Here is a 23829-nt window from a genome sequence, read left to right on the forward strand (position 1 = left end):
ACTATTGTGATGCCTAATCACGTGAAGCTGGAAACAGCCTCGGTTGTAGTGGCAGCATTTTCAGTTTTACCTGGTGTGCCTTCTTTGCTGGAGTTCTCTTCCTTAACAGTAATTTTGTGCTTTGTAGAGTGGACATATACTTTCAGGTCAGTAGCACCTTTGTTTGCTTCTGTCAGGTATGTGTAACAGGTATGTGTTCTGTCATGGACTGGCATTCTGGCCAGGATGGTTCAAGGTCTCTTACTTAGCCAGGAGGCCAGTTTATTGGAAGTACAGAGAGAGACTAATCATATGGACTATTTGCTCCCCAGCTACAATAGGTGACTGTCTTCCTGGAATACAGAGTCTGCATGGATACCTGCAAGTTGGGAGCATACCTGCAGGGCATGCTGGGAATTGCTGTCCTGTGAGACAACCCTGTTGTGGTCCATGGGTGCCACCAGGGAGAGCTGCAGGAACAGACCATCCCCACTTTAAGAACCTGCCTGACTTGAAAGTGCTTCATGGATGCAACGTAGCAGAACTGGAAGCACTCCTCGGATCAGCATAAAAGAAGCAGAGTCTCCTGTGTGGATGAGACTACGTGGGATCTGTGAAAGGAGACAAGAAGATTTGTATTAGTGGAAGAAGTGCATTATACTATTGTGGAAAAGATTTGGAGGTACTGTAAAATTAAAAATCGTCTTCTGTTTGAACCCAAGACTGTGTTGTGCAGTTCTGTTAGGGGATTTGGGATGCTCCTACACCACCTTCTGGTCCCAGTACCTTAATAGCAAAAGTGTGCAAGGCAGACATTAACACACTGACCAGACCCACAAACGTTCTCACACCAAGCCCAGCCAGTAGATGTGAACACACTCACCATTTCAGGTCCAGAGGATTACTTATGCCAAGCCCACCCAGCAGACATGAACAAATTCAGTAGGCCCACATTCTTACTCACAACAAGCCCACCTAGCAGACATGAACACACTCACCAAACCCACAAACTTACTCACACCAAGCCCAGCCAGTAGATGTGAACACGCACACCATTCCAGGTCCTGATGATTACTTATGTGAAGCCCACCCAGCAGAAAAGAACAAAGTAATTAAGTCCACAAACTTACTAACAGCAAACCCACCCACCAGACATGAACATACTCACCAGACCCACAAACTTACACCAAGCCCAGCCAGTAGATGTGAGCACACTCACCATTCCAGGTCCAGAGGATTACTTATGCCAAGCCCACCCAGCAGACATGAACAAGCTCAGCAGGCCCACATTCTTACTCACAACAAGCCCACCCAGCAGACATGAACACACTCACCAGACCCACAAACTTACTCACACCCAGCATAGCCAGTAGATGTGAACACACTCACCATTTCAGGTCCAGAGGATTACTTATGTGAAGCCCACCCAGCAGAAAAGAACAAAGTAATTAGGTCCACAAACTTACTAACAGCAAGCCCACCCACCAGACATGAACATACTCACCAGACCCACAAACTTACATCAAGCCCAGCCAGTAGATGTGAACACACTCACCATTCCAGGTCCAGAGGATTACTTATGCCAAGCCCACCCAGCAGACATGAACAAGCTCAGCAGGCCCACATTCTTACTCACAACAAGCCCACCCAGCAGACATGAACACACTCACCAAACCCACAAACTTACTCACACCAAGCCCAGCCAGTAGATGTGAACATGCACACCATTCCAGGTCCTGATGATTACTTATGTGAAGCCCACCCAGCAGAAAAGAACAAAGTAATTAGGTCCACAAACTTACTAACAGCAAGCCCACCCAGCAGACGTGAACATACTCACCAGACCCACAAACTTACACCAAGCCCAGCCAGTAGATGTGAACACACTCACCATTCCAGGTCCAGAGGATTACTTATGCCAAGCCCACCAAGCAGACATGAACAAACTCACTAGGCCCACATTCTTACTCACACCAAGCCCCTCCAACAGCACATTTTGCACTGTGCAAAAGTCACCAGAGGATAACTGCACAGCCTATCCAGTATTCAAAGATGGTGAGGCAGAAATGCTATTTACTGGGAAACTTTTTGGTGCTAAAGTCAGTAATAAATATTTTCATGGGTTATCTTTTTAACATGTTTAACAATTCATTCATTCATTCATTTAATATAAGCCCAAACAGGTGGCACAGCGGAAGCACTACTGCCATGCAGTCAGGCGATCACGGGTTCACGTCCCAGGTCTTCCTTATGTTGACTGCACTTTGAGTAGTGAGAAAAGCGTTATATAAATGTAAAGAATTATTATTAAAGATTAGTAACAGCCATGTCACAGCCTGCTTGGCCACACAGCCTGGGGATATAGCACAGAGATGGAGTCTGCTACGGAAGGAAGGAAGGAAAAGAGCAGGTGCCCTAAAAGACAACCGTTATTTATGATCTACAGGAAACCCGAGACAAGAAAGAAAGCTTTGTGTGTGTACTGAAGAGTCTGCAGAGTCCAGAAACCAACCGAATAAGTGGGACGGAGGGGAGGTGGGGAACGGGGGGGATAATAAAATGGTTGAGTTAGTCTTTTGTCTGTCGCAAGTGTTAAAACATCTGTTGTCAGATTCAAACCAGCTAACAAGATAAAAAAATGGATTAGAATTAAGCAAAGAAAATTAAACATTAAATGTGTCAAAATATAAGAGTGAAATACGGTAGTGCATTTGAAGGGTGAGAGAATTTTTTGGATGCAACAGAACAGCACAGATGGTTTATAACAGAAAGAGCTGCTACAGTGGCTATGTGATCTTAAAACATTACTTCAAAAATGGTGTTCACAGGTTTCATTCTAATTCAATACTGGAGTCTCGGTGTTTTTTTTCAGGATTTTGAGAAAGTGCTTGCTGTGAAAGGAGCTATATGCAATAAATATTTTTTGATCTATTCATAGAGTGATCAATTCACTCAGTCATCAGTAAGCGTTGCATTCCAACTGGTCTATTGGAGACACAACAGGGAAGTGTGGTAGGCAGTGCTAATAAAATTCCAATTGATTGATTGATTGAGGGGTGGCATACTGGCAGGGCCGTCTTAACAGCATTATAGGCCCCTACCTATACAACCACTCAGCAAGACAAAACATACATAGATTAGCATGGGACCCCCGGGCAACTGCCTAACGTGCCCATGCGTTAATATGGCCCTGCACACTGCTAGTACCGATTACCTCACAAAAAGAAGACCAGTGCTGGCTGCATCCTGTGTGGAGTTTGCAAGATAATCTGCATGGATTTCCCTTCAGGTTCCTCCACAGTCCAAAGATGTAGACATTTGGTGAAGATCTGTGTGTATGTGTGTGTCTAGGGATTGTTCATACCTTGCGCCCAATCCTTGCTATGACTCTGGTACGGATAATCAGCTTTAGAAAATGGATGGGAATGGATTGAGTGACATGACTATTGGTAGCAGTGAAAAGCCTTAATTTGATGGAAGGTAGGACAGTCTAGAAATTTGTAGCTTCATTATGAGGCTGTATTATGACTTTTGTTGAAGGAGCCAGCTGGCCAGTTTCCACATAAAGATGTATAATCTCAGGTAACTAAAGAATTATTGATTTATGCATTGGATGCTGTAATATGGCTGGCCTGGAATCGGCACAGAAGCACAGTGATGTAGGCTGCTTTTTAATTTGTATTAATTCATAGTTTGATAAAAGAATGTGAAATTGCTGGACTGAAGTGGGCAGAGCATGCCAGTATCGGAGGAAGATTCCTAATCTGAAAGATTTATTGATTCATTCTTTCATTATTTCTCTGAAAGCTGTAATATACTTGGCTGGAAAGGGCAGTGCAGCCAAGCGCAGTAAGCAGCTTTATGATTTCTATAAACCAAAGACAAATCAATTAATTCATTCATTAATGGTGGTACCACATCTGTCCTGCACAATGCAGTGGGCAGCTTTAGAGCTTATTTTAATTGACAGATAAATGGATTCATACAATACAGACTACAATGGGCCTGCCTAGCTGGGTGTTGTTGAGACCTTATAATATATATTGGCTCATCCATTCATTCATGACAAACTGCAAACTGTGTGTTAGTGTGTTAGTGTGTGTGTGTGTGTGTGTCTGTGTGCATGTTCTCACTTTGACAGTGTGGGTATTCCTTCTATGTCCATACTGATGTGCAGGTTATGTTACTTGTTTATCCCTAGTGGTGTGGGCTTTGTGGTGAAGTGGCGCCCTCTGCAAGGCTCTTGGGTAAGGCTTTGGTCTTACGTGACTCTGAATGAGATGAGCAGGCTAGTGAATATAAACTGATGAAAAACAATTAGGTAGTTATTATAATAGGGCTGATAAGCATGGTCAAGTATTGTATGCTGCATTTTAATTTTTTTTTTCATGTAACAGTGGTAAATCATAATTCCCACCCCACCCCTCCTCTTCTCATCACTGCTTGCCTTCCAGCGGTCTGCGGCTTTTCATTTTTTATGATGCTTTTATCCAAGGTGATTTATAAAGACATGCTAATTTGCTGTGAGGCATTCCCTTCAATCACATCGCGCTACACTAAAACCCGTTCCATTTGAGTGGCACAGTGTACCTCGGCAGCAGAGCTCATTTGCATTTAGCTGCAGTGATGTGAACTCCATCTTGCTCGTTATGGTACATTTTTCTTTATGGGTGCTACTGTATGAGTTCAAGGTGTTCTAAACTTTGCAAAGAGCTGCATTTCTTTGAATTGTCTTTCGGTAGAAATACTTAAAAAAGACCGTCTTGCAATGAGATAAGGAGCATATGACATATACGGTTCTGCTGCTCATCCGTAACTTCTGTAAAATGACATTTATTATTTAGGTTATAATTTTCTTGCTCCTGAGTCCATTCAATCATCAAGGGAAAGAACAGAAGGTACCCAATGGTTACACAGGACAGTACTAATACAGTACTAATTTCAAAATCCTCCTTTTAACATATAAAGCCTTAAATGGCCAAGGTCCGGTTTACTTATCTGAACTTATCATGACTTACAAACCTAAGCACACATTAAGATCTCAAGATGCAGGTCTGCTTATGATTCCAAGTATTAATGAAATAACAGTGGGAGGTCGAGCTTTTAGTTACAGGGCCCCTAAACTGTGGAATGGTCTTCCTGCTTCTATAAGAGATGTCCCTTCAGTCTCAGCTTTCAATTCCCGGCTGAAAACTCACTACTTCAGTTTAGCATATCCTGACTAGAGCTGCTGATTATCTGTAAAGACTGCATCTCTGTTGTTAGTTATTAGCACTAAAACATAAGTAACATGATAGATAGAATTTGTTACTAACCCTCAGCTATTCTGTTTCTCTTCTCGGTACTCAAATATGGCACTCGATGCCACGGCCCACCTGCAAAGTTGTTTTGCCTGCCTAAGGTAAAGTCATCTCTGATGGAGGATTGCAGGAATTGTGGGGTAGTGGGGTCCTTTCATCGGATTGGCTGGCCCAGCGCTGTCTCAGCTGTGGAATGGCCAATAGGGGTGGGAGCTTGATGGCCGAGGTCTCCAGGACTTTATATATTATATGATATCATCTACTGTTAAATTCTGTTCCGTACTTGTAATATTTTTATTCTTATACTGTATTGAGGATTACTTGTGTTCTATTCTGTGTATTGTATTTTATTGTATTGACCCCCTTCTTTTTGACATCCACTGCACGCCCAGGCTACCTGGAAAGGGGTCTCTCTTTGAACTGCCTTTCCCAATTTTCCTTCCATTTTTTCCCTACTAGGTTTTTCTTTGGAAGTTTTTCTTTGTCTTCTTAGAGAGTCAAGGCTTGAGGGCAGTCAAGAGGCAGGATCTGTTAAAGCCCATTGCGGCACTTCTTCTGTGATTTTGGGCTATACAAATATAAATGGTATTGTACTAATACAATATATGACCAAAAGTATATGGGTAGCCCACCAAATTGTTGAATTCTGGTGTTTCAGTCACAGCCATTGTTAACAGGTGGCAATCAGGTGCATAGTCATGGAATCTCCACTGGGAGAGTATGGGTCATACTGAAGAGCTCAATGACTTAATGTAGCACTGTCATAGTATGCTACTGTCGCAAATCAGTCAGTTCTTGAAAATTCTGCTCTGCTAGGTCTTCCCCGGTCAACCGTAAGTGTTGTTATTTTTGTGAAGTGGAAGTGTCTAAGAGAAACAACAGTCCATTCATGAAGTGGTAGATCATGTCAACTCACTGTCAACTCACAGAGTGCGGCTGCTGAGTGTTGAAGCACATAGTATGTAAAAATCGCCTATCCTCTGTTACATCACTCACAAAACAGTTTGACGCTACCTCTGGAAGCAACATCGGCACAAGAACTTGGCACCAAGAGCTTCATGAAATGGGTTTCCATGGCTGAGTAGCTGCACACAAAGCTAAAATCTCTACACGCCAAGCATTGGCATTGGCTAGAGTGGTGTAAAGCATGTCGCCATTGAACCCTAGAGCAGTGGAAATGTGTTCTCTGGAGTCAAGCATCTAGTCAAGTCAAGTCAGACTTTATTTGTCACATACAATTATACATACATTATAATAATTATCCATGCTTTCAGACACAAGCCATGTGTTGTGGACAGTAATGCACTCATTCGGGGAATCCCAAATGGTTTTATCCACCCATGGTTTCTGGTTTGGGTAAGTCCTGATGATGACTTTCAGGACTATTTTGTTCATGAAATATTTATTAAAACATATTACAACTTCTTTAAACAAACTGATTTCATCATCAGAGCTGCGTCTGAACATTTACTAGTCAGCAAGCATCTCTCTGCACATCCTGGAGAATGGCCGCTTTAGCTTTTGTCTATCTGAGCATAAGAAAGATGTTAGCATGGTCGGATATGCCAAATGGAGGGAGTGACTGTGCTCTATATCCGTGTTTATGTAGAGTTTTGCAATGATCCACTGTGCTGTCCCCTCTGGTAGAACATGTAATGTGCTGATAAAAGTTCAGCATTATCATTTTGAGTCTACCCTTGTTGAAATTGCCCGCCACTATGAGGGCAGCATCCAGGTTATCATTCTGATGGCAATCAAGTGTGTCATATAGTTCCAGGCAGTGTCAGTTGTCTGCTTGAGATGGCGGAAGATAAAATGGTCTTCATTAAATCATCAAAGTTCCAGATCATGTGAGCAGTGACATGATAAAACAGTTACATTCCAGTTGTCACACTGGTTTTTGTTGTCCCTCAATATATTAGATTCCTCTGTTCTATCCATTCAGTAAACAGAAAGAGATTTAGCACACCAAATCACATGATCTGGCACTGGCGGAGTCAGTTATGTCTCTGTGAGACAAAAGATCTTAGTCCAAAATGTCCCACTTGCTCTGAAGTCATCTAGCTTGTTCTCCTGTGACTGGATATTGGCTAGTAAGACATTATTAAGCTCTCAGCCTGTTGTGCCCTCCAGTGCATTTCCCTTTCTATTTCTTTTTTCACTTGCTGTCATTTTTCTGAATGATCTCCTTAGGCCAAGCTGACTCATTTACATTTACTTATCCAAGGCAACATACAACATTTATTATACAATTGGTTATATTTCTTTTTGTTTTTTTAATTGGAACACAGTGATAGTAGCAGGATTTGAACCCACAACCTTAGGGTTTGAAATCAAAAGCCTTAACCACTACACCACACTGCCCTAGTGACCACCATTCAGTGAACATGGAGTCAGAAAGCTAGGGAATGACGCACGATGCTATGTTTATGAGATTCTGCCAATCAAAACTCATATTAACCAAAGTAGCAGATATTAAAAATAAAGTAAATAAAATAAAACATTACACAAAGTAAACACACAGACTGATCAAAGCTGGCAGAGCAGGAATCGTACTTAGAGGTGCCTTCTTGAAAGTCATGCTTCACTATCTGGCAGTCTGATAGAAGAATCAGTTCAATGGATGTCAGGAGAATGCTACCTTCTGGACTGCAGAGTGCCTTCGGAGAGGTTTAGTGATAATGGTCTGGGGCTGTCTTTCATGGAGGGGCTAGGCCCTATCAGTCCATTTAAGGGTATTGTTAATGCAACAGCATATTAAGGACTTCCGTTCATGTGTCAACAGTTTGGGAACAGCCCTTTTGTGTTCCAACCAGACGGGCCCCTGTGCTCCACAAGACATGGAGAAACTCGAGTGGCCAGCTCATAGCCCTGACCTCGACCCTAGTGAAAACTTTTGCGATGAATTGGAATGTTTTTGTTGTTGTACTGTTCCATCATTTTGATATTCTTCCTTCACTACTATAGTAATTGTAATATTATTTGGTGTCTTCCTCCCACACTGTTAATGTTTCAGACTTCTAGAACATTACATCCAGCACTAACTAGTATATTGCACCTCTCAAAATACCTCAAAAACTTACTCGGTCAATATACAAGGGGTATCCAAAAATATTTCAACCAGAATTGAAAAAAAAACAGTTTTAATAATTTTTACTTACTGAAACTTTAGTCTCCTTCAAAGTACTCTCCATGTGAATGAATGCACTTGTTCCAATGTTATTCCCACTGGTGGAAACATTTTTGGAATTGCTGAAGAGGAATGTTGTCCAATGCCTGCAGCGATGTTTCTTTGACTTCCTCCATGGTACAAAAACACTTCCCTTTCAGTTCTTTTTTCATATGTGGGAACAAGAAAATGTTGCTCGGAGCAAGATCAGGCGAGCAGGGAAGGTGGCAAGAACTCCAAGATGCACAAGTCAATACAGAAATCTCTTCAATAGTCCGATGACGATCTCCGTAAAATTGCAATGTGAACTTCTTCAAGATTTTCGTCATTCCTAATTGTGGAAGGTCGGCCAGCTCTTGGTCTCCAAGTGAAATTTCCCCTCATTTGAATGTGAAAACCACCCGTAGACCTGTGTTTTACTTAAAGCTTCCTCTTTAAAAGCAGTTTCAAGCATCACTATAGTTTCAGCAGCTGTTTTCCCTAAGAGAAAACAATATTTATGATCACCCATTGCAAAAATCACAGAACATGTTAAATAAGCACCAAGAAAAACCGACACGGAATGCTGTACGAACAATACAGAGCAACACCACTTGGCAGAATGCGACAGAATACTGTTAGTACGTTACACCTAGCAGTGAAATTCGCAACTAAGTCTAGATTCCACGCCAGGTACAGATTCCGGTTATTTTTTTGTACCCCCTCATATGTATTAATATGTGTAAGTGTGGATGGAGATCCAAATCATGAAAATTTATTAAAACATCCTTCCATTTTTCAGAGCTTGCTTACTTAACTACCAAAGATAATGGGAGACACAGCCTAATTTAGCAGCACTGAATTTAAGACATAAATCAGAACTGGATGGGATATTGTACTTCACACAGTGCATAGATTCACTTATACCAAATTTCATACATACACAATTTAAAAAATTTTTTTAATAGTTGTTAAAAAATTGTTATCACAATGTATAAGTGCCCCTTCTACTCATATAAATAACTAAAATCAAGGCAAACCTTTGCAGATTCTTGTGTCAGATGCAACACAATACTGTTAACCACTGATTCTTTCTTCTCTGAATTAACACTACAAGGAGTTCATACACTGTCTATGGACATTACCTGTGGCTCTTTCAGCTCAAGGGACCCATCCCAATAAACAGCCACAATGCATCACAAAGTAAACACAGGCGCATCTAGGGGGTGGTTAATCTTAAACCTACATTGTCAGCAATTCATACAACTTCTGGATATACACAGGCCATTATGAAGTGAACCCAGCTATACTGGCCAGTAATTGCAACACCTAATCCATATGGCTGCAGGGTCATATATATTTAATAATAAAATACCCAGAGATTTGACTTCAAGTAGGTTTTGAGAACTGCCAGGCTCCTCCCACGCCACTGAGTAGGTTGGTGAACTAGAAAAGTGATGGATGTCAAACCATTGAATTGAGATTTCTTCTTAACCGGTCACGCAACCTCAGTTAGAAGTCATTATACACAGTGTATTAATAAAAGTTTGATTTGTATTAATTTATCACATCTCAGGTATTCAACACTTTATTTTTCCAAATACTGTATTTCCACATGGAGGCAGCTATGAACACATGTATTGGGGTTCTATCACTGACACCAAAGTCACTATGGAGGTCTAAGCACTCCATGGTGGTAAGGCTGCTGGGATGAATGAAATCCAACCGGTTATGTTGAAAGCCTTGGATATTGTTGGGATATTGTGGGTGACATATCTATTCAGTGTTGTGTGGAAGGCAGGTAAATCACCCTTGGAATGGCACACTGGTATGGTGGTCCCTATATTTTACAAGGGTGGCCAGAAGCTGTGCTTTAACAACCAGGAAAGATGCTGGAGGGAAGAATCCATCCAAAAGTTTGAAGGCAAAAGCACAACATGAGCAATATGGATTCTGTCCTGGCAGTGGACCAGTTGACTAGCTCTTCTCCTTGGCATTTGTGCCGTATGATGTATGTGAGTATGCGAACCTAGCCTACATATGTTTTATAGATTTGGAAAAAGTGTATGACCGTGTTTCTCAGCACGTGTTGTGGGAAGTGCTCCAGGAATATGTGGTAGCAGGGCCTCTCTTTCATGTCACTTTTTCCGTGCATGAATGCAATAAGAGCTGTGTCCAAATAATTGGTGTTAAGTTGAATTAGGTCACTATGGGTATCAGACTCCCAGACTGTGTTCTGTCACCACTCCTGTTTGTGGTTTCCCTTGATCAGATAGCAAAGCACAACAAAGGATGTGAGAATGTCAAATCAGAGAAGCTAGTGTTGTTGTTTTATGTAGACAATGTTGTCTTCTTGATGGTGACCTTCGGCACCCACTTGAGCAGTTCACTGCCAAGTGTGTAAATAGGCTGGGATTTGGATCAGTACCTTCATAACCTGAGGTCTTGCTTCTCTCTTGGAAAAAAGTTGATTTATCTCTCCTGGTGATTGGGAACCAACTGTCCTTCATGAAGGAGTATCTCAGGACCTTGTTTATGAATGAGGGGTGATGGGATAGACAAGCTGTTCTGTGGGTGCTGTACCACTTCATAGTAGTGAAGTGGGAGCTAAGTCTGAAGACAAAACTTTCAGCTTACTAGTCTCTCTGTATCCCGATCTTCACCTTCGGTCATGAGCTGTGAGTAATGACCGAAAAAAAAGATCATGAATACAAGTGGCAGAAATGAGGTTTCTTCACAGGGGGGGTAGGATGATACTGTAAGATTGGGTGAGAAATGGGAAAGCCTCAGGGTAGAGCTGCTGCTCCACTGGATCAAGAGGAGTGAGCTGAGGTGGTTGGGCATAACCATAATAAGGATGTATCTTCCTAGAGCTGCCCTGGGTGGAGATCCTTCCGTTTTAGGGTGATCACACTCCTCAGACTTTCTGGGTTCTGGAAAGAAGAAACTGGATGTTGGTTGAGCCTAAGATTCATGAAGAACAATGCAGGCATGGAACACTTAGCCTTAGCTTTTTACCCTCAAAAGGTTCTGGAATGTTCATGAGAATATGATCAACCCATCATCCTGTGTTCTGTGGACTTGCAAAAGGCACATGACCACATCCCTCAGGGTGGCCTATGGGGGTTGCTTCTAGAGTATGGGGTCCTGGGCCAGCTGTTTCCGGCTATTCGTCCTCTGAAAACCCAGAGCAAAAGCTTGATTTGCATTGCTGGTATTAATTCAGACTTGTTGCCATTGTTTTTGGGATTCTACTAGTATTTCCCTTTGCCACCGACTTTGTTCATAATTTTTATGGACAGAATTTCTAGGTGCAGCCAAGGAATGGAGAGAGTCGAGTTTGGTGAATTCAGGATCACATGTTTTCTTTTTGTGGGAAATGTGGTACTGCTGGCTTCATTTTGCTGTGACCTTAGATAAGCAATTGGGTTGTTTACAGCTGAGTGTGAAGCGCTGGATAAGGATCATCAGCTTCAAATCTGAGGCCATGGTCTTGGCCAGAAAGGGGTGGAGTGGGGTGAGTTCTCTTGATTAACCTACATTCCTACTCTCATTTATGGCCAGAGGCTTTGAGGAGTGACTGAAAGAACTAGATCACGAATATAAGTGGCAGAAATTAGTTTTGCCTTTTCAGGGTGTCTGGGCTCAGCCTTAGAGATAGAGTGAGAAGCGCTGACATTCAGGAGGAGCTCAGATTAGAGCCACTGTTTCTTCATATTGAATGGAGCCAGTTGGAGTGGTTCAGGCATCTGATTAGGATGACTCCTGGAGACCTCCCTGTGGTGATGTTTTGGACATCCAACTGGAAGGAGACCATGGAGCAGTCCCCGGACACATTGGAGAGATTGTATCTCTTGGATGGCCTGAGAATGCCTTGGTGTCCCCCAGGAGGAGTTGGTGAGGAAAAGGGATGTCTAGGCACCTTTGCTTAATCTGCAGCCCTTGCATGGATGGAGGCATGCATTAGGTTTTTTGAGGAATTGTTTCTTGTCTTATAGAGTCAAGGTTGGGGTCTGTTAATAAAAGAAGGACTGTAAAAGCCCATTGAGGCATTCTTTGTGTGATAATGGGCTATGCAAAAATAAATTGTTGTTTCAGAATTCATTACAGTCGAGCCAATTGACTACAGTCTTAGATAATCAGAAAGTGAAGAGACAAACATGCAAATAATTCATAAAAATAACAATAAAGAACAGAGTCATTTTAGGGGTGCTCCAATAACTGATTCTTTGTATAATTTAAATGATTGATTTATTGATTGATTGGTGGGGCGGCAAACGTCATAGCCTGGACCAGTTTCCATCTAATTGTGAAACCATTTATTGTGAAAATCAGGCTGGACCCTCTCTAACTGTGGTTGCTATAGTGACAAAGCCATGTTTGCTTGGTCCGTTGCCATGGCAACAACTTAAGGTTGTTTTCACCTCATTTGATTTTCTTGTTCTGAATGACTTGGATGCTATTTCTGCTCCTCCATGTTTTCTACACGCTTAAATGGCCTATTTATTTTTTCCTTGACATGTTTGTTTCTGACATTGTTATTTTGTCCATTGGGATTGAGGCCATAACCTTATGATTTTCCATTTGTTCATGCAGCCCTTCGTGTTCCAGTTTTTACCTGCGGTTATTACTCTATTCTTTAGGAGTTGGGATAGAAGGTCCGTTTGGGTCAGGATTTACAAATATTGCTATAGAGTACATGACAGATGTCAGGCCATTGGGAGTCCTACTGGTGTGAACACTAACAGTGACAACTTATTTAGCTTTGCCACGTACCCCCCTGCAGTGGTAGTGCTATACTTCCTGATTATAAAATTCCATTTAAAGACGCTTTTAAAGGGTGGGTCAATAGGTGGCAGCAGAGAGACTTGGTAAATTGAATGTGGCTCCCTGCTACTCACTGCAGAGGCAACTCACAAGGTGGGACTCAGGTCAGCAGCCTGGAATCACTAGAGGGAACTCTACAGGAGCAGTCTCAGGGGTTTCAAAGGCATATCCTCACCCTATTCTGGAATATTCTGGAATATACCTGCTGCAGAAATACTTAGTACATAACAAGGGAGTCTCAAGACATTGTCATATATGAACTCCAAACAAGGATGTCCTTCTGGTGGAGTACAATGTGCTGTTGTAAATGCAGCATGACAGACTGAAGAAATCTTCTTCTTTTTCTGAGATTTTTGGTGGTTGGCAGACCAACATAAAGGTGTATTGTCACTACCTACTGAACTGTAGTGTGGAGCAGAGACTCACATAGCATACCCTAACTTGGTATATTTTATTAAAAATTAACCTTACATAATATTAAAAAGTTCAACACTTTTTAAAATTCAAACAGTCTGATTCAATTTATTGTCAATATGGTCCTCCTGTCCGAAAGATTTCAATTTTTCAAAAAGATGTTTTCTTTGCACCTCATACAGTGGAACCACGGTTCACGAACGTCTTGGTACACGTACAACTCGGTTTACGACCAAAAGTTCGCCAAGTGTTTGCCTCAGTCCATGACCACACACTCGGTATACGAACAAGCCAGTTTCCCTTTAGGTTTGTACAAGTTCAGTTTCTCCTTGTGCATTTCCTGTGCAGCCAGCAAGTGAGCAAGAGAGAGAGAGCAACACACACACACAGAGGTGTGCGAGACACACACACACAGAGGTGCGTGAGACAGAAGCACACAAACGCGAGACAGAGGCACACACACACACACAGGCGCGTGAGACAGAGGCACACACACACACACAGGCGCATGAGACAGAGGCACACACACAGGCTCGCGAAAGAGACACACGCACACACGAAAGAGAGAGAGAGCGAGCAATCGAGAGAAGGAAGGCTGGATGCATAAGGAAGAAAAGCCATGTTTTTGTTTTCAGTTCAGTTTACAGCGATCGGTTCATAGCGTGCATTGTGGCAATGTTACTTTTCTTGGCGGTTTATTAAATTATGGATTTTTCAAATGTTCATTTTTTTCCCTGTGCTTAAAAGTCATTAAAAAAAAAAGTGTTTTTAGCGAGCGGTTCCTAGCACTATAGCACGAACTATTGCAGTGTTAGTTTTCTCTGTTGTTCAAGGTTTTCTCGTGTTATATAATGCTTTTACATTTAGTTTACTATTACGCTGTGCATTCTATGGTATAATTAACTATATTTGTGCTTAAAAACTAAAAAAAATATAAATTTACATACAGTTTGTACGGTCTGGAATGGATTAATTGTGTTTACATACAATCCTATGAGGGAAATTACTTCGGTTCACGACCAAATCAGTTTACGACCAGAGTTTTGGAACGAAATATGGTCGTGAACTGAGGTTCCACTGTATGCAGTACCTTCTGAATAAAGAAATCTAACAGAAAGCTTTCTTTAATCAGCTAGGTTCATTTACATCAGCGTTTCTCAACCTTTAAGTATTTGCGACCCGAGTTTTCATAACAGTTTTAATCGCGCCGCCCCCCCTAACATTTTTTTGAAATGTAGATGCATATTTTATCATACCTACTTAACTTTTATCGACATTTACCTAACTCTATATTTATTGTTTTAGTATCAGAATGTAGTTTAAGTTAATTTGTTTTGGTTTCAAAATATGTTTTTTTCATATTTTTGATTATTGTTTTCTTTTTTTCACATCTTCACGCCCCCCTTTTTGTTACTTTGAGCCCCCCTAGGAGGGCCCGCCTCACAGGTTGAGAACCACTGATTTACATTGCAAGAAAAACCACAAACTGTTATAAGGATTTGGGGCACCTGTAGGGAAATCCTGTATAACTGGAAACAAAATGCAGGTTATGAATGCAAAAAAGAAAACAAATGTCTTCATAGTTGCAAGTCTAAAGATTGTAGAACTTTCCGATGATAAAGACTTCCAGAAGGAAGAGGTGGGTCCAGGTGAATGGACACCAAAGTGATGCCAAGGGTGGTAAACCCATCAAACCTGTCTGTATAGGTAGGAAGAGACAAGTGCCATCCTGTTTACAATCAACTTGGCTTTGATGTAGTTCCCACTGTGCATTCTAAAGTATTTCAAACACACCCATCAATTTACAGATAAATGGTATGTTCCAGAAAACCACCTCTATTATTAAGTAAATATACTACTCGAGAATACTACTCTGAGAATAGCATCAAGTGGCTCTGTATCGGTCTGTCGTAGTGAAAAAGGAGCTGAGCCAAAAGGCAAAGTTCTCAATTTATTGGTCAATCTACGTTTCCTGCTCTCACCTATGGTCATGAGCTGTGGGTAGTGTCTGAAAGAACGAGATTGCAAATACAAGCGGCTGAAATGAGTTTCCTCTTCAGGGTGTCTGGGCTTTCCCTTAAAGACAGGGTGAGAAGCTCAGTCATCCGGGAGGGGCTCAGAGTAGAGCTGCTGCTCCTCCGCATCGAGAGGAGTCAGATGAGGTGGCTCGGGCATCTGATCAGGATGCCTCCTGGACGCCTCCCTGGTGAGGTGTTCCGGGCACATCTAACCGGGAGAAGGCCCCAGGGAAGACCCAGGACATGATGGAGGGACTATGTCTCTCAGCTGGCCTGGGAACGTCTCGGGATTCCCTCGGAAGAGCTAGTAGAAGTGGCCAGGGAGACGGAAGTCTCGGCATCTCTGCTTAAGCTGCTGCCCCTGTGACCTGATCTTGGATAAGTGGAAGAGGATGGATGGATGGATGAATGGATGGTATAGCATCAAGTCAATGAAACTTCTGAGATATTGATCTGGTCAGTTAAGTAGCAGAGGGGGTTTTTAATCAGTTTCAGCTGCTTTGGTGTTAATGAAATTAACAACAGATGCACTAGAGGTGCAACAATGAGATGACGCCCAAAACAGGAATGGTTTAACAGGTGGAGGTCACTGACATTTTTCCCTCCTCATCTTTTCTGACTGTTTTTTCACTAGTTTTGCATTTGGCTACGGTCAGTGTCACTACTGGTAGCATGAGGCAATACCTGGACCATACAAAGGTTATACAGGTAGTCCAACTTCTCCAGGATGGCACATCAATACGTGCCATTGTCAAAATGTTTGCTGTGTCTCCCTGCACAGTCTCAAGTGCATGGAGGAGATTCCAGGAGACAGGCAGTTATTCTAGGAGAGCTGGACTGGGCCCCTCGTAGAAGGTCCTTAACCCATCAGCAGGACCGGTATCTGCTCCTTTGGGCAAGGAGGAACAGGATGAGAACTGCCAGAGCCCTATAAAATGACCTCCTGGTGTGAATGTCTCTGACCAAACAATCAGAAACACACTTCATGAGGTTGGCCTGAGAGCCTGATATCCTCTAGTGGACCCTATGCTCACTACCCGGCCCATGGAACTCGATTGGCATTTGCCATAGAATAACAGAATTGACAGGTCCACCACTGGTGCCCTGTGCTTTTCACAGATGAGAGCAGGTTCACCCTGAGCACATATGACAGACGTGAAAGGGTCTGGAGAAGCCGTGGAGAATGTTATGCTGCCTGTAACATCATTCAGCATGTTCCTTTAAACCTGGACTAATTCCCTTCATGATTTGTAACACTGTAATCATTTTTCCTCTTAATCTTCTTTTGCTTAACCTGATAAGGCTCAGCCCTTTTAATCTTTCTTCATAACTCATCCCCTTCAGCCCAAGAATAAGCCCAGTAACTCTTCTTTTGACTTTTTCTAGTGCTGCTACGCCCTTTTTGTAGCCTGGAGACCAAAACTGCACACAGTACTCCAGATGAGGCCTCATCAGTGTGTTATAAAGCTTGAGCAGAACCTCCTTGGAGTTGTACTCCACAAATCGTGCTTTATAACCTGACATTCTGATAGCCTTCTTAATGGCTTCTGAACACTTCTGAACAACTTGATAGTGTAGAGTCTACTGCGACTTTGAATCCTCCACATAAATTGTACTTTTGATTTTCCCATTTTCTATTCAAATCTAATGTTTTTACCTCCTATGTGTAATACTTTACATTTACTGACATTAGATTTCATCTGCCACAAATCTGCCCAAGCCTGTGTGCTGTCCAAGTCCTTCTGTAATGATTTAATGGATTATCTGCCAATCCACCTATCTTGGTATCATCTGCAAACTTAACCAGCTTGTTTCTTATATTCCTATTCAAATCAACCATAACCCTCTGCTTTCTGTGTCTGAGACAACGTTGCACCCACCTACAAATATTCCCCTGAACTCCCACTTTTTAGTTTGATGCCCAACCTCTCACGTGGCACCTAATCAAATGCTTTCTGAAAGTCAAGATAAATAATATCTTCTCCAATTTGATCATTTTCTTTGCTTGCTTCCTCATAGAATTCCAGCATGTTAGTAAAACACGACCTCCCTCTTCTGAGCCCATGCTGACTGTTCAGAATAACTCCTGTCCTTGCCATGTGTTGCTCAATCTTATCCTTAATAATTCCTTCCATTCATTTTCCTGTGATGGATGTTAAATTTACTGGCCTATAATTGGTTGGATCTGCCTGGTCACCCTTTTTATATAATGGGATGATATCTGCCATTTTCCAGTCCTTCGGAATCTCTCCAGTGTGTAGTGACTTCCTAGGGTTTATAGGGTTTATATATGTACTTGCTAACCTCATTAAGAACTAGAGGATGTGATGCTTGTTAAGCTTAGTTGCTTGGATCTGCCCTGTCACCCTTTTTATATAATGGGATGATATTTGCCATTTTCTATTCCTTTGGACTCTCTCCAGTGCACAGTGACTTCCTAAAAATACGTGTCAAGGGTTTATATATGTACTCACTAGCCTCCTTAAGAACACGAGGATAAATATTATCTGGTCCTGGTGATTTGTTTGACTTCATCTTATTTAATCTGAGCAGCACCTCTCCCTCTACAATTTCTAAATCCCTCAGTAACTCCTTAGTAGCCGCATTTACCTCTGGGTGGTTATTCACTTGCTCACTTGTAAACACCTCAGAAAAATGTAAGTATAGAGCATCCGCTATTTCACTACCTCTATTTTTTAATTCCCTTTTACTATTCCTGATGCACTTCTCCCCCTCATTGACTACTCTTTTATTACTTAAATACTGAAAGAATCTCTTAAGGCCTTCTTTCACCTTATCTGCTATATTCCCCTTTAACTGTCTTTTAGCCTCCCTAATATCTTTTTTAATAGCTGCCCTCATGTACTCATACGCTCTACAATTCACACTGGACTTATATATGTTTTGTTTTTCCTTTGCAGCTTCTTTCTCAGCTCTATTAACCCACTGTGGAGTTTTTAGAAATTTCCTACTAATTCTAAATTTTAGGTATGTATCTGTCCTGTGTTACATGTAAACCATTTTTCAATCTGTTCCCCTGTTTCTCAATTGTCTCTACACTTAAAAGCTTATCCCAGTTTCTCCTACTCAGACTTTGCCACATCTCTTCAAAATTCATCCTAACAAAGTTAAATTACAAAGTTAAAGTTAAACAGTTTTAGTCTTTGCATCTGCACCCTTACAAAACACAGAGAATTATATCCTGATTACAAAATACTAGATCCAGATAAAGTTCACCCCATGTTGGTGCTTTAACATACTGAACTAAAAAGCAGTCGCTGATTACTTCTAAACACTCCTACTCTTGTGCTCTGCTATTTGCAAGGTTACCCTAGTTAATATTCAGATAAAGTCCCCCGTAACTATAATATCCCCCCTGTAAACTTGTCTTTTTAATATTTGTGCATTCAAATTACTATCTGCATTGGGTGGTCTATAATACACTCCAAAAATAAGCCCTCTTTCTCTAATGCTTTCCAGATGAAGCCACATGTCCTCACTAAGATGGGGCTCATCAACCAACTGAAAGGGACTTGTGTTTAAATTCTGTTTGACGCTCGCCCCCGTTTTTCTGTTCTGTCTCTCCTTCCTAAAAAATATGTATCCCTCTTTGTGATACTCATCCCCATCTTAGTTATTTTGCCAGACTAACCAACAAGAACTAATGTTTTTCTTTTAAAAACTTTTAATTTAGGTTTGGCTGAAGAAGGTTTAATTATAATTGTGTGAATCAAAGTGGGGTAGGGATGGGTGCTGTATAGCAGACTGCTATAAGTGCCTGTTCTGTTCTTCTTATTAGGCATTTTAAAAGACCCATTTTCAAGTAGGGCCCCGGGGTGTGGCACCAAGTCACCCTGATGGTAGATATGCCCATACATATAATAGTCTTTTTTATTCAACCTCACAATCTTGGACTTAATCAGTTTATTGGTATATACTAGCTGTGCCAGCCACTTAAGATGAGTCGAAATCTAAATAATCAACATATTACACCATGAAATGTATATGTCTCTGTTATTTGTAAAAGCAGTGTTAATACACTGCTCACAAAAATTAAAGGAACACTTTTTTTATTGGGCCTGGCATGAAATCAATTAAACCTGTCTGATAATTTTCTGGTTTGTTAAGCAGCTGAGGTCATTGTTAATCACTTTCAGCTGTATTGGTGTTCATGGACTGAACGACAAGTGCACTAAAGTGGCAACAATTAGAAAACCCTCAAAACAGGACTGGTTTTACATGTGGAGGTCATTTCAAGTTTCTCCCTCTTGATCTTTTTTGGCTGGTTTTCCACTCGTGCTAGTTTTGGCTTGAGTAATTATCTCTACTGGCAGTATGAGGTGATTCCTTAACCCTACAGAGGTTGCACAGGTTGTCCAACTTCTCCAGGATGGCACATCCACACATGCTGCAGCAAGAAGGTTTAATGTGTCTCCCAGCACAATCTCCAGAACATGGAGGAGATTTCAGGAGACTGGCTGTTATTCTCGGAGAGCTGGACAGGGCCGTAGAAGGTCCTCAACCCATCAGCAGGACCGATACCTGCTCCTTTGTGCAAGGCGGAACAGGCTGAGCACTGCTCGTGCCCTACAGAATGACCTCCAGAGGGCCACTGGTGTGAATGTCTCTACCCAAACAATCAGGAACAGACTTCATGAAGATGGCCTGAGGGCCCGACGTCCTGTAGTGGGCCCTGTGCTCACTGCCCAGCACCGTGGAGCTCGACTGGCATTTGCTCAAGAACACCAGAATTGGCAAGTCCGCCACTGGCCCTGTACTTTTACAGGCGAGAGCAGGTTCACCCTGAGCAGCTGTGATAGGCGTGAAAGAGTCTGGAGAGACAAGGAGAATGATATGCTGCCTGCAACGTCGCTCAACATGACAGGTTTGGTGGTGGGTCAGTGATGGTCTGGGGAGACATATCCATGGAGGGACGCACAGACATCTACTGCGTAGGAAATGGTGCTCTGACTGCCATAAGGTATCGAGATGAAATCCTTGGACCCATTGTCAGACCCTACGCTGGTGCAGTAGGTCCTGGTTTCCTCCTAATGCACGACAATGCCCGGCCTCATGTGGCAAGAGTATGCAGGCAGTACCTGGAGGATGAAAGAATTGAAACAATTGAATGGCCTTCACGATCCCCTGACTTAAACCCAATAGAACATCTGTGGGACATTATGTTTCGGTCCATTAGGCGCCACCAGGTTGCTCCTCAGACTGTACAACAGCTCAGGGATGCCCTCATACAGATCTGGGAGGAAATGCCACAAGACACCATCCGTCGTCTCATTAGGAGCATGCCCCGGCGTTGTCAAGCATGCATACAAGCTCGTGGGGCCACACAAGATACTGAAAAGCATTTTGAGTAGCAGAAATTAAGTTTTTGAAAAATGGACTAGCCTGCCACATCTTCATTTCACTCTGATTTTAGGGTGTCTACACAATTGAGCCCTCTGTAGGCAGAAAACTTTGATTTCCATTAAAAGACTTGGCATCCTTTTGTTCCTAAGACATTGCCCTGTCGTTATTTGTATAGATATCCAACTTCATATTGAGATCTGATGTATCTAATGTGTTTCTTTAAAGTGTTCCTTTAATTTTTGTGAGCAGTATACTTGTGATGTGCTATCTGTCGGAATGATGAATGCAGTGAGTGAAAATTTTTGTAAGGCACCATTTTTTGGCATGTCACAGACATCAACCAGACAAAAAAAACATAGACATCTATCCTTTCATTAAGATGGATAATATCACCAACTGATATGCTTACTCTAAAAAAGGGGTCATTTTCATGTTTTTTGTAATTCATTTTCTAATATTGCCATTTTATATTACTCAAAAAAATGACATGTTGTAGGAACTTAATTCAATTACGTGTACAACTTTCACTCAAATTTAAACTCATTTAAAATTAGCTAATCTAATTGGAAAAGAAGCAGTGGAATGAATTAGGTGAACATAGCTTAATTGAGTTACTTATTTAAACTGACTACTGTATTTTGTTAAACCAAATTAGTGAATGCTAAAATTTAAATTTGTTGATTGCACACTCGAGTACTGCATGATAATTTCCAGTCAATTAAACAAACCCTCCAAAAATAAGACCAAAATCTTTATTCTTAGAAATTTTATTTTCACATTTGAATGCAGATGCATAGTCATCTAATCACTAACCACAACCCCATCATTAATGAATGACATTTCCAAGGAGCCAATCACACCTAGATAATTAACATATTAAATCAGCGCCCGTGGCCACAAGAAGAAAAGCCTGCTCATGTGGTTTAGGGTGTGCAACAGATTTGCCAGACAATGAAAGACAAACACGCTCAAAGCCACCTTCATAGCTGCACAAATCTTTGGCACTTAAATTATTGTTATGTCCAATCTTTATCTTTATCTAATGTCTAAAAATCTGTAATATCTTTAAAAAAGGGGTGTTCCTGTAATGCATATTAACTCAGTTTATGCTAATAAACCATTTTTTTGGCACCAAAAATAACTAAAAACTGGTTAAGCCTTCTGGAAAACTTAAAAGAAATACTTCTATGTGAAATAATCTTGGGAGTAAGAAATCAGGTTGCAAGTTGATAAGCACAAACAAATACAAATTCCACTGCACACTGTACATCTGACAAGAAAGACTCCTGTAAATCTAAAGCATAAAGTTCTAATATAATCTTTAGTTATAACTATAATAATATATAGTTACGAGCGGGCTAAACCCCTGGTGCCTTCGGCGCCCATACCTCCCCCCGGAACCTTTGGTGCCTCGACCTTCAGCTAACTAACAATCCTAAATACAAACATTGGTGTTATGAACAGAGAATTTTTTTAATAGTTTGTTCCTGTGAAAGCAAGTTTACTCGATCCGAAATAAAAACTACGACTTTCTTGATATTTTAGTTTAGAATTTAAAAACGGAATAAGAATCTGAAAATCTAACAACATCACATTAAAGTTCGATAAATACTGAAAAGAATGATACCAAACATATATATGTAGGTTTTAAAATAAGCCTGAGTTAAAGCGTGAAAAAAAAGTGACATAAAAACGTCTCATAAAATTGTTGCACTTTTAGGCTTAGGATTTTCTATATATACTGTATATAGAGAGAGAGTAGATAAGTTGCGAAACCATTAAAATTTAAATGTATGCTTTTTGTTTTCTGAGTGAATATGAAACATTGCACACAGCAACACAGCAAAGACTGTCCTTTTATCCTGTTTGAATGCCTTACTGACTTGTTATCTGTGATTTCCTGACTAAATCTATGAAGAATTTATAACCATATATTTCCTTTAAAGGAAAAATATGAATAGTGACAATCTGCATGAAGATGAGACTTTTCCGCTGTGACCATGTGTTCTTTATTTCAACTTATACAATTTCTTGTATTAGGAATTTGTCAGTTTTCGCATACCATCTGAACACACTCACTCTCAGACATAGCTGGGATAGACTTGGACATTCATGGAATCTGCCCACTTTCTCCCGCTTTTATGCTAAAGGACCTCTGTTGTACGATCCACTGCTGTATAGTTCTGCCTTGCTGTTATCTACCGTTACTTCTCATTCACTATTAGTGAGTGGTGTTGATGTCTCTAGTACTCATTTCTCACAACTGCATCTCTTGAAAGCTCTAGTAGGTGTAGCTTGATGTTCCCAGTAGTGTTTGAGTATATCATGAAGACTGTTCTAATATAACAAGCTGGTACTTTGGTGGCCCCGATTGATTTGAAAACAAACCTGTGAATGCAGTGGTGCAGCTATAAAAAAATGTTGTGATTGGCTGACCTGTTAGAAGATGAAGTACTTGTTGTGTGTGCCAAATACATAAAGTTCTGTCCCAGTCCACTTTCACATACAGCAGTCTCTAAGTTGTGTGCCTACAAATTTCACCTTCACATCATTAACTTCAACTTTAACTTCAACTTTATTGTTATATATATGTACTCAGTACAACGATGAATCTTGGTTTTGTGAAAGTACACACTTTTTCAATGAGATTTTTAAATCCTCTGCTTTTGACAAACAATCCAACAATGATGGATGGATTAAAAGGCAGAAGTCTACGTGACCATCTTCATCAAGTCCTTCCGTGAGAACCCTAAATCCAAAGAGGACTGTTTCATTTATG

This window comes from Polypterus senegalus, chromosome 8, assembly GCF_016835505.1.
Source record: "Polypterus senegalus isolate Bchr_013 chromosome 8, ASM1683550v1, whole genome shotgun sequence".
Classification (NCBI taxonomy): Eukaryota; Metazoa; Chordata; class Cladistia; order Polypteriformes; family Polypteridae; genus Polypterus; species Polypterus senegalus.